The sequence below is a fragment of the Marmota monax genome, unplaced genomic scaffold (genome assembly GCF_021218885.2).
Source record: "Marmota monax isolate L192 unplaced genomic scaffold, Marmota_monax_Labrador192_F-V1.1 WCK01_AAM20220418_F8-fsc00054, whole genome shotgun sequence".
Taxonomy (NCBI): domain Eukaryota; kingdom Metazoa; phylum Chordata; class Mammalia; order Rodentia; family Sciuridae; genus Marmota; species Marmota monax.
The window spans coordinates 3001467-3017946 of NW_026692145.1; the positions used below are offsets into that span (position 1 = coordinate 3001467).

At 39.8% G+C, this 16480-nt stretch overlaps 1 long non-coding RNA gene across 1 annotated transcript; it reads left to right on the forward strand.

Moving 5' to 3' along the window:
* Positions 1-8111: 8111 nt before the first annotated feature.
* On the forward strand, positions 8112-15698 carry LOC131423204 (uncharacterized). Its single transcript, XR_009224312.1, has 3 exons — positions 8112-8213; positions 12780-12958; positions 13982-15698. It is a non-coding gene; the product is annotated as an uncharacterized LOC131423204 (long non-coding RNA).
* Positions 15699-16480: the final 782 nt, after the last annotated feature.

Consider the following 16480-nt stretch of genomic DNA (forward strand, 5'->3'; position numbering starts at 1 on the left):
CATCTAAAAGTACATGAATAAGAAAAGTAATGGTTCCTAGTGTATAATTTTTAGTAGTTCTTACTTCTCAAATGTGAAGAATTACTGTTTATTTCTCTCTCTCCTTCATATCCACATATCCTCAATAGCCCACCCATTGATTAATTGCCATAATTATAAATTATGCCATCTATATATGTCTTGGATCCATCTTTCTTGCATGAACTACTTACAGCCACATACTAATAACTGGTGTCTCTGCCTCCAGTGTCTCCTTCTACCCACCATCCTGCTATTCTATGCTCCTCACCCCTGCCAATACATTTTCCACCAAAAATCTTGTTTTTGTACTAGGGATTGAACACAGGGGCACTTCATCTCTGAGCTACATCCCCAGTCCTTTTTTTTTAAATTTTGAGACAGGGTCTCACTAAGTTATAGAAGCTGGCCTTGAATATGCCATTCTCCTGCCTTGGCCTGCCAAGTTGCTGGGATTATATGTGCCACCATGCCTGGTACCAATGGAATCTTTCTAAAATAAAGGTCTGATCATGATACTCTCATTCTTAACATTTTTTCCTTCCATGTATTATGCATCTGTTTGTTATTTTATATGTATATATGCATATATATTTAATCAGGACAATAATACTAACCTACTCTATCTGTATTATATTTTAGAATATTTTTAGAGTGATTGCATTGTTTTTACAACCCTGTCACTTAGATAATATTTTATCTCTCTGTCTTAGGGGAGTATACTTTTTACTTATAGTAAATGCTACATGGTTAAAAATTAAATTTGTATTGGATCTCTTTGGGTTAATGAGTAGATTAGCTAATCCCAAAGAAAATTCAAACATTCAATTCCAGAGAATGAATTCTGTAAGTCTTATTTGGATGCTGGTACATTTCAGTTGTTTAAACCATGCAATTACTGAGGTCAAAGTTGGTCATTCAATTCTCATTTGTTTAAGTTAGGCTCATTGAGTTTCATGGACATAGTCTGTAACCCTAACCCCAGCCTGTTATTTCACAATTGCAGTTCCCAGTGGAAACTGGATAAAAGGATATGGATAAATCCATACCATGACTCCATCCTTATTACTTGAAAATGTAAATATACTGATAGCTTCACAGGGTTACATAGGTTTATAAAGGTTTTGGTATGTGCAGTTATACAAAGAAAGATCAGTAACAACCATTTAGACAAAGAGATAGCATGCTTCTCCAAAATGGTACGGTGAGGACCCTAAAGGATACTCTAAATAAATATAAATATCTAATTCTAGAAGAAGTTTTCTATTTAGACAACTCTAATAATGTTAGTTTCCTTCTAATGATGGCTTAGATAACAATTACTAATGTAGCTTCAAATAAATCCTGAATAATTATACTTATTAATCTCTACATTCTTTCTGGAAAAATAATGTAATATTGTCCAAATTAAAATAGCGTTCACATTCACAGAGGTCATGAGCATCAGGCTGAAATGTATGTATAGAGGGCATAGCAAGTAGGTTAGCACTGAGAAGACCCTGACCTGGAATTTTCAGATTCCCTCTTATTTGCAAGAATCCAGTGTTAAGATGCAATTATCTATGAAAAGAGTAACAAATCATTGTCAGTCATTATCACCTAGGCATGAATTAATTTATCAGATCTTTCCACTTAATGCTTATCTGTAAGAAGTGCCTTAAGAAGACATCTGACCAGTGTATTTTGAGAAGATAGTAGAGGCAAAAGTTCATGTTTCCAAAGAACAGACTTAGATTGTATCCACAGATGAAACAAAGCTGGAGGCAGAAGCAAATATTACCTAACTCACCTAGGGACTGTGTATGATCTTTGGTCAACCCATAAAAACAAGATACCATTTCTTCACAAAAATAATATAGAGGGAGAAGATATGGTGCATACTCCTTTTCAGGACAGAATAGCAATCTGAGGGCAAGACATCACTGATGATAATTCAAAGGTCATGTTTATTATTATTTGTGTAAAATTTTAATTGATTGTTCAGAGAAAATAACATTTGTGTTTGTGTCTTCCTTGGACCCAAGGGCATTTTTCTTGTTAAGAGTCTGCTGATTAGTAGATATAAACAAACCTCAAATCACTGAGTCCCAACCTTTACATTTTTAGAACATAAACAATGAGCCCTTACCTATGTGATTAAAAGCAGGCCAAAACACCAGTTTTGATGGAATGTTAAAAGTATGGCTGTTAACTGTCACCTGCACAATAACCCCTGACAGCCATTTCCTGCTTGGCAGCACAGGGAAGAGGGTTGGAGAGTGTGGGTGATTGACTTGTCATCTTGACTTGTCATTAGGACTTGAAAAATCCTTTCTGCCTACCTGTCCTGCACAAGTAACACTTTGTTTAATTATGAGACACATCATATGAATAACTCATTATAAGGAACAAAGTCATAATTTGGTTCTGCTAGATTTGAGAAATGTACATCTTTAGGGGCTAGGGGTGTTGCTTAGTGGTAGAGTGTGTGCTTAGCATGCTAAAAGCCCTGAGTTCAATTCCCCAGTATGCAGGTATTCTCTTGCTCTCCTCTCTCTCTCTCTCTCTCTCTCTCTCTCTCTCTCTCTCTCTCACACACACACACACACACACACACACACACACAGATACACATATACACAAGAAATGTAAGTTTTCAAGTGAACATAATAATGGTCAACATTTTTATCTTTTACATTCTAACATATCATGCATGTTTACATACATGATCATACTAAATACCTACAACAGACATGTGAGGTAGCTAATTTTGCTTCTGTTGTGAGAAAACTGAGTTTCCAGAGTTGAAAAGATTTGTTTCAAACCTCACAGCTGATAAGTGGTGAGCATTCCAGCTTGAACCCCAAATTCTAGGCTATTGGCATCACAGCTAATGTTGATTAACATAATCATCATCTACCAGTATTCCCAGTCTAAATTCTTGTGTCTGACCTGTCCTTCAACCACTTTTTTTCTATTAGTCATGAGATGCTATTTATTTTGCTTCCATGGTGGTCCTCAAATCTATCAACTATTGAACTTTCTATCCCCACTTCTGGTACCCTAGCATAGGCTCCTGAATTTCCCTCCTGGATTATTGCAACGGATTCCTATTTGGTCTGTTTGTGATCTTCTGATCTTTGCTCCAGGTTGCTACTAGAGTGAGCTACTTAGAAGTACAAGTCTGAACATGATGATTCTGTGCTTAAAATCATGTGGTGGCTCCTGATACATTCAGAATAAATTCTCAAGTCCTTAGCAGGGCCGTGCTTCATCCCTTCTTCCCTTTCTCCTTCTTATATACCCTATTCTCTGACAAGAACTAGCACTCTTCTCCCTGAATGTCTTGTGATCCTTTTCTTCCGTTCTGTTAGAAAAAGTTCTTCCTCCTGTCATCTACCTTATTATGGAGGAACAGCCCATAGCAAATGTCTTCAGTGAGATTTTTACTATCCTGAGGTAATGCCTTTCATTCATCTCCATGTAAATTCCTGCCCTGGCACTTAACAGGTTTAGTTATAGTTATTGATTTACATATTCATCCGACCCACTAGACTGAGATAAGAGGGAAAGTCAAGTCTCATGAAATATATTCTCAGCATTTTTGCCTACCACAGTGTTTGTAACAATAGGGAGTTAAAAAGTTAATTATATCAAACTCATAAGCATTCATTACTTATCTACTGTATGCCCAGCTTTATGCAGCGAAGTAAGGAATTAGGTCCAAGCTTTGCTGCAAAGAAAATTGCACAATTCCTCTTGCTGAGAAACAGCATAAAACATTTTCTAATTGAGATTGTAAGGTACTGTCTACAGCAGTTCAGAAGATTTGAAACTAGGGAGGCTCTTTGCTATAGAAGCAATGATTACTTAGGAAGGGTCAACGGTAAGTGAATATTTACCATCTGGCAACTGTCATAGTACTCATTGTAAATTAGATTTAATAAACTCAAACTCTTTTTAAGGGTGAAGGTGGTTTGTGTTATTTAGGGAGAGTTTCCATCCCCCAGGAAAGTGACTCAAGGAAAAGTACTTAGAAACTGAAAATAAATGCCTCCTAGTGTTGGGAAGCAGAATTCTACCTGGCTGAGATGTGATATAATTGGAAGGCCTTCATTAAGGGAATCCATATACATTATGTCCATTGAGGAAAATAAAGCATGCTTGATTTTAATTTTACCAGTCAGTTTGAATAAAATAGGATAGATATTGGGTACAAACTACTAGGCTGTCTCCTTTGAGTCAACACTGCTAATACACTCAAACAGAAAATGGCTTTCCTTCTGATTTTCACCTGCTACAAGAATATAGCAAACCTCCATTAATGTTTCTGTCCATCATTAGGTAGCTAACTGGGAAGCTAAACCCCTCATCTCTAAAGTGATTATGAATAGCTACCTAACTACCACTACTGAAAGTTGGAAGTAATTATTTTCATGTGCCAGGTGCTGTGACACATGCCTGCAAACCCAGTGGCTTGGGAGGCTGAGGCAGGAGAATCACAAGTTCAAAGCCAGCCTCAGAAACTTAACAAGGCCTTAAGCAATGTAGTCAGATGCTGTCTGTAAATAAATTGTTTAAAAGGGCTGGATAATTATACCCTATGTATGTGTATGATTGCACAAATGGTGTGATTCTGCATCATGTACAACCAGGGAAACAAAAAAAAAAATGTGCTCCATTTGTACAAAAAATAAATAAATAAAAATTAAAAGTTTTTTTTTTTAAAGGGCTAGGGATGTGGCTCAGTGGAGGGCCTAAGCAAGTTGATGAGGCTGTCTTTAAACTTGAGATCCTCCTGCCTCAGCCTGCTGAGTCGCTGGGATTACAGGCATGTGCCACCATACCTGGATAGCCTTTAAAAAGAAGGAAATCTTGCCATTTGCAACAATACGGATAAAACTTGAGGACATTATGCTAAGTGAAAAAAGCCAATCACAGAAGGACAACTAATGTACCACACCATCCCTCTCTCTTTTCTTTGCTGATTTTTAAAAAATTATTCTTTAAATGTAGAAATGTCCAGTTTTTCCTCTTATATTTTTCCAATTTAACCTCATTCAACACTTTAGCAATGTCAGTATTTTTCATAAGTGTTCAGTATATGTTCAATAGTTGTTTCAAATTCCTTAGAAGTAATTTCCATCACCAAAAAAGCAAAAATAACAAAAAGACAAAAGAAAAACCCCAAATTCCATAGAAATAACAATTGCCTCAATTACATATTCCTTTTTACATATTTATTATTTCTGTTAATACATGTTTATATCTTGAAGATGAAACATAGGTTGGATTAGTAAATTGTATCATTAAGTTCTTAATTTTACTCAATGGATAGGTTCAGAATAAAAATTGAAAGAGTGGGGATGGGCACCATGGTACACAGTAATCCCACAATTTGGGAGTCTAAGGCAGGAGGATCACAAGTTCAAGGCCAGCCTGGGCAGCTTGGTGAGACCCTCAAGCAATGTAACAAGACCCTGTCTCAAAATAAAAAAAATTACAAGGATTGGGGTAAAGTGCTCCTGGGTTCAATCCCCAATTTAAAAAAAAGAAAAGAAAAGAAAAGAAAAATAAAACAGAGGGCTGGGGTTGTGGCTCAGTGGAAGAGTTCTTGCCTAGCATGCATGAGGTACTGGGTTCAATCCTCAGCACCACATAAAAAATAAAGATATTGTGTCCACCTATAAGTAAAAATATATATTTAAAAAAAAATGAAAACAGTGAGCTGGGGTTGTGGCTCAGTGGCAGAGTGCTTGCCTAGCAAGTGTGAGTTTAATCCTCAGCACCACATAAAAATAAATAAAAAAAAAGGTCCATCAACAACTAAAAAATAATTAAAAAAAAGAAAACAGAGTAAACAAGCTATGATAGTAGAATGTAGGCTGGCAGACAGAGTTTCTGAGGAGCTAAAAAACAAGGAGAAAAAAACAACAATCCAAAGCAGAGGATCCTAGATGCATGGCAGTAGGTAATGCTGGGCAAAGCCTCCTAGGATCTTGTATAAGATACATAGAAAAGTTCATGGAGAGAGAAAGAGGTAGATCATGAATTGGGGCTGGAAGTTGAAAGCAAAATTCATGGAGCAGAGTAGTGGGAATGTGCTGGGGATAAAGGCACTGACTGCATAGACAGAAATGGGTTCCACTAGAAGCAAATGTATTCCTTCTGGAGTTGAAACAAAACAGAACCTTACTTCTCCAGGAACCATTATGAGAATCAAAGACAGTAGCTTCACCCTGGACTGGAGGGTGAAAGTAAGTGAACCCACCAGAATCTTCATCACTCTAAGCCCTGTGATTAGAAGGGAATATCAGAATGGTCAAGAATACGAAAAATAATAAATGTTGGTGAGGATATAGGAAGGAAGGCACCCTTATAACATTGCTGGTAGGACTGCAAACTGGTTCAACCACTCTGGAAAGCAGTATGGAGATTCTTCGAAAAACTAAGGATGGAACCACCATTTGACCCAGCTATCACACTCCTCAGTATATATCCAAAGGATTTAAAATTGGCATACTACAGTGATTCGACCAGGTCAATGTTTAGAGCAACACAATTCACAATAGCCAAGCTATGGAGCCAAACTAGGTGCCTTTCAACAGATAAATGAATAAAGAAAATGTGGTTTATATACACAATGGAGCATTACTCAATCATAAAGAAGAATGACCATGACATTTGCTGGTAAATGGACAGAAATGAAGAATATCATGTAAGTGAAATTAGGCAAACTCAAACCCAAAAGTTGAATGTTTACTCTCTTATGTAGAAGCTAAAGTAAAAAAAAAAAAAAGCGGGGCAGGGGGAGGATAAGATTATATAAAGAACCAATCAAATACAAATTAATACACTAATGAAAGGAAATCAAGTAGAGTAGAGGAAGAAGAAGGGGAAAGGGGGAGGAGGGAAGGAGAGAAATGGGATGATGAACTGAAATTGATTTCCATGCATGTATGAGTTTGTTGGGATGAACCCAACTACAATGTAACACTATAAAGCTCTAATTTAAAATAGAAGGAATGCAAGCAGATAGATCCTTATGGGATCCACCCAGGGCTTATATCTATGCAAAGTGAGTCACATGAACTGTATCTGAGAGAAACTTTGCTGAGTTATATAGTACATAGCTTGAAAATTCCTTATATTGCAAAAAAGTTTAGTTAGAAATCTTGCTTTGCTGATTCCAGTAGGCAAGATGAAAGGGAAGAAATGCTACTGAAAAATCCAGATAGCCAGGTGAAAATGGGAAACTTACAACCCTGAATAAAGAAACCTCCAACTCTGACATATAAAATCTTGAGAACCTGAAATACCAAAGTGGAGAAACCATTCCTCAAGGCTGAATTCCCACCATAGTTTCTATCTTTCCGGGCCTTGTGGAAGTACACATTGTAATTGAAATTAAATGTTGTTTTTTGGAATGAATAACATTTTATCCAGTTCATTAACTTTGTTTCCACTAATTTTATAAACATCCAGGGTCTGGCGCCTTGTCAGGGGATGGCATATATGGATAAACCTAATCCTTAACTCACAGAAGCTCACATTTACTTGGGCACAAGGTCTTAAATGAGGATAGTATAGGAAATTTATCTTATGAGAAGGTGTGGGATGGCTAAGGTAAAATGGTAGAGAGGAGAGGATTTGCTGGAGGTTTGGCAAAGTTCAGAGCCTGGAGCTCTATGGGACATGACTATTTAAAAATCTAAGCACCAGGGAACATGGGAGAAGGCTGTCAAGACAAGGACTTGGAGGCAGGGAAGATGGTAAATTCTGTGGATTAGAGGACAGATAACAAAACATATAAAGAAAGAGGAAAAAGCCAAATCTGGAAGAAACTTAAGTTTTCTGAGTCTGAATTCATAATGGATAGAATGTCTCGGAGTGAGTGAGAGAGAGATACAGAGACACAACTAGCTAGAGAGACCGAACACTTGAGGTTCTATCAACCCTCTTAACCATTGGTAACAGGGTGGAGACTCTAACCACTGAAACAAAAGCAACTAGATCAGTGAGCCTAAATTGAACTTTAAAAAAGAGGAAGTGAGGAAAGTTTGTTTGTGAGCTCTGGTGGCAGGAAATCCTGTGACTAACCTTATTTCACACATCTCAGATTATTCAAAGGGATCTTAACATTTTTACCAACAGTAACTTAAAATGGAAGGGGTTGTCTCAGAGGCACTGATGTCTGGGAAGAGTAGACACCCTTGGTAAGTAAACTAATCCAATTTGAGATGCTCTTTACCATGTGAAGGGATGCTTTAGGGAACATGGCCCCCTGGTATTTCCAATCAATAGAGTAATGCAGCATTAACAAATGGGATTTGACTGTATTGAATAAAAAGGCCAACATATTGGAAACAGATGAAATCAACAGGCTATTTTCCTTTTACTTGTAGAAATGTTTTTTATCAGGCTGAAAGCAACCATTACATATGAGCTATTAATCATTTTCAATAGAACTGTGGAAGTGTGGTCTGTGGTGGGAAAGGCAGGGGGCTGAAGAGTAGGTGAGGAAGGCAGAAGATGATAGTGAAATCAGGCAATCACAAAACTACAGCATTCAGACAAGTGATGGCATGTTTTTGTGCAAGGGCATAATAATGGAAGGAGCCCCTATGCTGGGCTAGGCTGGCCCATTAGCAAAAGGACTTAAGGTTCCAGCCACCTGGAGCTCTAATTTCCAGCTGAAGGTGCGATTGTGACAAGAAGGGGGTAGCAAACTTATCTTCCATCAACCCTAGGTGAAAATATGCCCTGGGCAAACACATAAGCACTTTGCTTTTTATATTCTAGAAGTGTATATAAAGCATGCTCAGTTTTCTGAAGACAATTAAAGAAGAGTGTGAAAATTGTGTACCATATGTGCTGAGAGCTGGCATGGTTCAAGCCAACTGGCTGGATTTCTAAATTGCCACAATCTAGCAGGACCCTTGTTACAATACATCACATTGCTGCTCCCCTTGATGGAGTCAACAGGATTCTCACCAAGGGTCCAGTCTCCCTTTCAAATAGAATCAGCTACCTAGAGGTGCACAAACCATGTCAATACTCATCTTCCCACCTCCCATCCAGGCCATGCAACTCTGTGGGCAGCCCAGTTTCAGAAAAGGCTGAAATCCTATTTACAGGCCTGACTTGCCATTGCACTCATGGACAGGTGAGAGCAGGGTTCTTCCCCTGCTGTCTGAAATCGTTTAGGGGAACATGCTGTGTTCAAAGAACTCAAACAAGAAGCAGGAGGAGTAAATAAGTTTGATATTTACAGGCACACACTGGAAACTAGTTCTGATACAGCCTGGTGGTAACCTCTCAGGGCTCTCTGCTCTCCAACTCTGTAATACCAGCCAGCCACCGGATCTGAGGGCAGGTCAAGGTTGGAGACCCCACTAGCCTGAAATAAGGATTCCCAGTTGGTCTGGAGAGGTTGGGATCACATCTGCACCTGGTTCAGGCAAGTTTTAGGAATTTGAAACGAGGGCCAGGCAGAAGTCAAGACAAAGGGATGAGACATCCTGACAAAGGGAATAGCATGAACAAAGGCAAAAAGATAGGAAGACCCAGAGCACTTGTGAGGGATAAGGAGGATCTGTGCAAAGGAAGATGGGAGGACACAGAAATCAACAACCTAGAGAACAAGCTTCCACACCCAGGAAACCTTGAAGATTATCCTAGGCTGGGAACAGGAAGGGGTGGTTCAAGGAAAGAGCTTGTTATCATTGAGTACAGAGAGAAGAAACAGTTACCTCAAATCTTGGTGACTGTGTTGATTACAGTGTCAAGTTTAAGTGAGAGTTCTGGAACTAGAAAACAGGATGAAATTTTGGGATTCAATTCAATACATTTATTTCAATTCATTTATTGAAAGCCTATTATTTGCAAGGCATTCTGAATCTGGAGTGTGACCATTTGAAACTCAAAAGTCAAATCAAGAGTACAAACTATGCCAGATTTCATTCAGTCAAAAATCCAAGTATGAGGGAATCTATAGACCTGACTGGACATATGATGAACTGTTGATCCATTATGAATATAACAACTATATTTTATTGATCCTAGATCAGACACATTATGTGTGAGATTTCTTTTCTCAAGGCTGAACTTACTTACAGTTATTGAAACAACAAATAACATTTAGCTCTACATTTAATGATTGATCTTTATTGAAAGTAATAATCACAAATTAAGAGAAATACAAAATACAGCAATAAAATGTATATACAAATAGAATGCACAGGAACTAAAGAATTAGGGAGACATGACTTAAAATTCTTACTAGCTATGTGACCCTGGGAGAATTACTAACCCTTTCTATGCCACAGTTTCTTCATGTGTAAAATGGGGACAAGAAATAATACCTTTCATTGGGTGCACTGACTATAAACCCAGAACTCAGGAGGCTGAGGCAGGAGGATCTCAAGTTCAAAGGCAGCCTCAGCAATTTAGTGAGGCCCTAGCAACTTAGTGAGATCCTATCTCAAAATAAAATATAAAAAGGGCTGGGGATGGGCTCAGTGGTTAAGCACCCTGGATTCAATTCCCAGTATCAAAGAAAGAATACTTTTCAGAATTACTGTGAGAATTGAATGAGATAATGCACATAAATATGTAGCAAATTGTCAATATGTAAGCAAGAGCTCAAATGACAGTTTTTATCTTTGTTGTTAGTTTTATCGCTCCTATGCTTTTGAAGCTTGTAATGTATTGTTCCATTTATACTTTCTTTTTGAACATCTTCAGTTTATTTCAGAAATCTTTATCCTTAATTTTAATAGTGTGCTCTGCTTGTTCCAGAAATCCTTATCTTTATTTATTTTTTTTTTGAAGTAACTTTTTCAAACAACCCTAGGCAAACATTTGAGTATTCATTCAGGTTAGAGGAAGTTTATATTTTTTCAGTGATCAGGAGTGGCTTTTCCTAATCTCCCTACTTTGTCAATTTGTGAAAATGATCCTTGATTCCAACATTCCTACTTCATAGTAAAATGAAGAATTTCCCTTACATTAAGAAGATTCATATTCACAAGAGAAACTATTTAAGTATATTCTACTATCTGATTTGTAGTTACTCTCTCCCTACTTTGTTAAGTCCTTAGTAGGTTATGATTTTCAAACCAAAGTTTCATTATGCAGGTAATTGTAAGATAAAATGGCAAAAGCACATAGGAAAATATTCTGTCTGATTTCAGGTTCTTTATTAACTGACTCAAAGATAATAGTGGAGTCTTAGCTTGGATTTTCCAGGAACTGGATACTTGGACAGGGATTCAAATAAGAGTGGATATTTATAAAAGAAATGAAGGCTGTCAATGAAGAATGTGCTATTAAGCCAGGTGCCACCATACAGGACTGACCATTATATTGGGAAACAGTGCTAAACACTCACCTGACAAATATCCACTTGAGGAACTGGGATATCTATACCACAATTCATAAGCCACATCTCACTGTGTTAATTCACTGGCATTTTCAGATTGCTGCACATGTAGATGGTTCAGAGATCTGCAGTTCAAGGAGAAGAGCCCCGGAACATTAATGCATTAATGTGACTTGTCCTGAGAAACATGGGAAGGTTCAAGGGATATGCATGGGGCCCTAACAACACCTTGCTATGCCAAGAGAAACTCAGGTGGACTTTTGCTCATGGGATGCCAGGCTCCTAGGCTAAGGTTTGGGCTAAGCTCTTACTCTGATTCTGACTCTCTTAGCCTGTTCCCTCAATCTTTTTATCTGTACTAGCACTTTTTTTTTCTTCTTGCTACCAGAATAATAAGATCTGACAATGGAGGATGGTCTTGGGGGCAAAAATGGAGAACTTCAGAGAATCAAAATAAGAGCATTTTCTTCTATATTCTGAACCACTAGCCCCAGTCTTTCTTTCTGCACTTCTGTCCTCTTTGCACCTTCTTACCTCATAGAAGGAATCGAACCAAAACAGAATGAGAAGAGGGATACAAAAAGAAACAGAGGTGATACCTGTGCAAATTTCATGGAAGCAAGAGAGACTGCCAGGAGAGATCACAAGAGTGAGCAGACTTAATCTCCCAGCACAGTAGACTAATACAGTGTCCTGAAAAATCATCACTGTATTACTCAGCTCTTCTTCAATGTGGATAGGAGATGGTGGGAAGAGAGGATGAAGTGGGTGAACATTACAATTTGCCTTGCTAAGGACTAATTCAAAGCTTTTACACTTTATTCCCAGATGTAGTCGATATTTGCTACAGTTTTTCTATCTAAGATTGAACTCCTTCTCCTTAGTAGTTCCTTAGCCTTCTTTGCAGAGTCCTCCATTACTTGTGGTCTTTGTAAGAGGCAGTGCCTACCTTTCATTACAGCATCCAAGGGGCCCGAAACTTGCTTTCTGCATCTCTGTGAAGCCACTAGGCAGGCATGTCACTACCAGGAAAACATAGTAATTAATTTGCATAATTGTGGAAGACTTGGGACACAGAATAGCAACTACAATCAATCTATAGTCTTAGAATAAGAGAATGAAAGGAAGAAGTGACTTGACTTACATGGGTGTTAGAAATGAAATGTTTTAGAGTTAAACAGAAGGAGCTCTCTGTGTAAGGGTCATTTGAATGGTTTATCACATTGGAAGTGAGAACAATGATGATGATGATGGTGACAGTGACAATGATGATGGCAGTAGTGGTTAATGTTTACTGAGTGCATTCTTTGGGCCAGGCATTTCATACCAGTAATAGCATTATAATCCTGTAATAATATAACAATCCTGTGATCTAAGTGCTATTATGATCATTTTTCAGAATAGGAAACTGAAGATTGGAGAAGATCATACAATTAGCAAGTGGGTTTCTAACCCAGTTCTGTCTGACTTCAAAGCCTAAACTCTTTATCATCATGCTGGACTACTGCTTCTCATCGGCAGGAATTCCAATCACTGAAATGAGTTTGGCTGAAACTCATGAACAGCAGAGAGTCCAAGGTAATGAAGCGAGCACCATTAAATTAGCTGATCACAGAATGTGACCTGGGAAGAGAGGCTGTTGTGACCAAATCATGTGGTCATGATTCAAATGAAATGGGAACTTAGTGATTAGATGTTACAGGGAGGATGAAGAACTGGTTCAGTGACTTACTGGAGTCATGAAGACAGCATGAAAAAACGATGTGATTAGAAATGAAAATGCTGAGTCCAAAGTGGCATGTGTTGTTCTGTGACTTACATTGATTTAAAGGATCCAGCTGCTGTACCTCATACCATTATCTTCTTAAATATTCCAGTTGATATCCTGATTTTACCAAACACCACTGTAGTCCTGACTCCAGTTTTGTTCTTCTTCTGATCACTCAAATACAGTTTAAGTTTAAGCCTATATTTTCCCCATGCAGTTCTAAGTTCCACTGGGACAAAATTAGTGGGATAATTTAGTTGCTGAGGCTGGCTGCACACTTGTCATCCTCCGGCCTCAGCCTCCCAAGTCCCTGGGATTACAGACATGCACTACTGTGCCTGGCTTGAGGAGTTCTAATAATGATGATTTGCATATTTAAAATATAAAAAATATTTAAATTCTGTATCTGAGTGTTCCTAAGGGTTTAGAAAGGCTTCTTTTGGGACTAAGCATGAGAACTGTGACTTTATGTCAGGTTTTGTGTGTGTGAGTGTGTGTATGCGTGATTTGCAAGAGCTCGCATGTGCACATTACCCCCTTTCCCTGTGCTTTGCTGTGATTGAAATATCACAGAGCAGCCCCCAGCAGGAAGCTGGCAGATACCCTGAGGGCTACTAGTAGTGTGATATTCTTAGAATTGTGAAAAAGAAACTTGAGAAATCATGTTGAAAAAACTGTTTCTAATCTATTTGGCCCTTAGGGGGTATCATATGGATGGATATACAATTCACTCAGGTATCTAACCTCAGCATAAATTGGAAAGGATAAGACATAGTACCCCTTCCCCCTACATACCCTTACAAACACTTCTAAGGAAACTTTGTTTACATTAGTGGCAGGGGAAATATGCTTTCACGTGAGTGGAAAAACGGGATGGACAAAAATGGCCTTCAGGCATCTCAGCAGCTGTATGAGCTCCATATTCATTTCCTACATCCTGTATATCTAAGGGTACCTCCCTCAGCTCCCATCATTCTGAGAATCCAGAGGTGAGAGTGAACTTGGAGTCTGGGTAAGTCCCAAATCAAAGGTTTACTATTGTTGCAAGGAGTCATAGCATTTATTTAAATGACTGAGACAGGGGTAACAATGAGAGTCAAAAACATTTTTTTTTTTTTTTGGTATCAAGGATCAAACCCAGGGGCACTTAACCACTGAGCCACATCCCCAGCCTCTTTTTAAGTGTTATTTAGAAACAGGATCTAGAACTCTAGGAGACAAGAAGAAACTTCAGATAATGAATGGAGACGCTGTTTCTCAACCTTAGGGTAAGAGCTAGAAGGAAAAAGATGGAAGAGAATTGATCTCCCAGGTTTCCTCTCCTATTGCCATTTTATGGATTGGGAGAATGAACGGAGAGAATTCCCTGCCCTTTAGCCTACTATCCTAACAACAACAACAACAACCACCCCTTCCCTACACTATTTCTGAGTGATGCATATGGAGTTAGCAAAGTGTGTCAAATTGTAGTGTTACTGTCAAAGATTATCTGCCCTTCTTGCCCAGCCATGTAAGGTTTGGCCAAATAACTTTTTGGCCAGTGAAGTGTGTGCATAGGTGATGGATGTTAACTCTGAGTCTAGCTTATTATAGATATTCAAAGGTCTTTGAAATTCCCATTTCACTGTATCACAAGACCAGCTCTTCCCGAAAGGAAAAATGTTCTTTCAGCTGGCCTCAAATGAAGGATCATGAAAAATCAAAGCTGAAACTTTCCCCACTATAATTGAAACAAGAAATAAATTTGTGTACTGTAGGACACAGATGTGGGAGTAATTTTCATAGCATAATTAATGAATGGTGACAGATAATGAGACCATTGACCCTGGTAGTTACAAGAAGTGCAGGGGCTAAGGCAGCAGAGATAATAGGTATGGAGAAAGCACCTGGAAGGAAGTGAAGTCTAGAGTTCCAGAGCTATTTCCACACTCTTCTGAACCTTCAGATCTATGCCAAGTATCCTTCACCGAGTCCCAAAGCAAACCAGATCTTAAAAGACTGCATTTTTTATTGAATCAAGAAAATTCCTGGGATAGTTGTTGAAAGACTTTGTAAGCACCCAGGTAGGACTTGTTCTAGAGAAGAGGTTTAGATTTATTCTAGTTCTAGCCTAAAAGACAGGGACTTAGCATCCCTAAAAAATGTTACATACTGACAAGAACCCCACAGGATCTCTAATGAAGACTAATTTCTGACCACCCACTGTGTGGCCAGTTCTTAGACCAAGCATCATTCTGGATTGTTTTGTTCAGACCATCTGGGGGCAAGTTTCTGCCACACCTCCCCAGCCACACCTCTGGTCCTCCCACAGAACATGTCCCCTGCACCCTGAGCACACTCTTGAGACTATCCTAAGGGGGCCCTCAGCTCAGATGGGTGGGGTCACAACTTCCCCACCCGTTGCTTCTTATTGGTTGCAGACACCCACATGATCGTCAGCTGCATTTCCATTGGTTGGAAGGTGAAAAGAGGTGTGCCCTGCAGGGCCCTCTCAGTGGGGGGAGGTTAAGGCACACCTGTGAGCCCGGGTGGGGGCGCCATGACCCTGGCTCACCTGAGGGCTGCTCACTAGCAGTTCCGTGGTCCCACCTGACAGAGGCTGAGGAAGAGAAGCAGAGGGGTCAAGGGGGCGCTGTGACGCTAGGGCGTCCCACAGAGGAGGCCTGGTGCTTGGTCTGTGTGGCGAGGGCGGCCCCCAGGCCTGTGGTGGTAGCAACATGCTCAGGATCCTGAGAGGGTTTATTGCCTTACTTCGGAAGAGGGCGGAACCCGATGAGGGGCAGCAGAGGCTGCTGCAAGGTAGTCCTCTGTGAGTCCCCTTGGCCTCCACAGGAGGAGCCTCCTCAGAGGGGGCCTCTCCTCAGCCCGCCCAGGCTCACGGGGCTCACGGGGCTCACGGGGCTCACGGGGCTCGGGCCTAGCCGGAAGGGCAGCGGGGGTGCTGCCATGGTGTGCCTGGAGTGAGGGTGGCCCAGGGTCCTCTTCGAACCTCGATCTTAAGTCTCCCGTTGGTCCAAAGGGGAGGGGTGTTTAGACGGCCACAGAGAAGGCCCTGCGGCTGCCACCCCCTTGCGTGACACCCCTTTCCATTTCCCGAGACGTGAACCGCCCTAATTCGGGGGTGAACTTGGTCTCTAACCCAAATAGGCATGTATTTGAAGCCGAGGGCGCGAGTCTTAACGTCTCCCGAAACCTTTTATTGCTTCCGGGAGATGTTGAAGGATCTGGAGATCCTGCTGGTGATGTTGAGGAAGGGTCGTTGCAGCCGTCCTGGAAGCTTAGAGTCTCCTGCATGCAGCCATGGTGATCGCATCAACATTCACACTCTCACT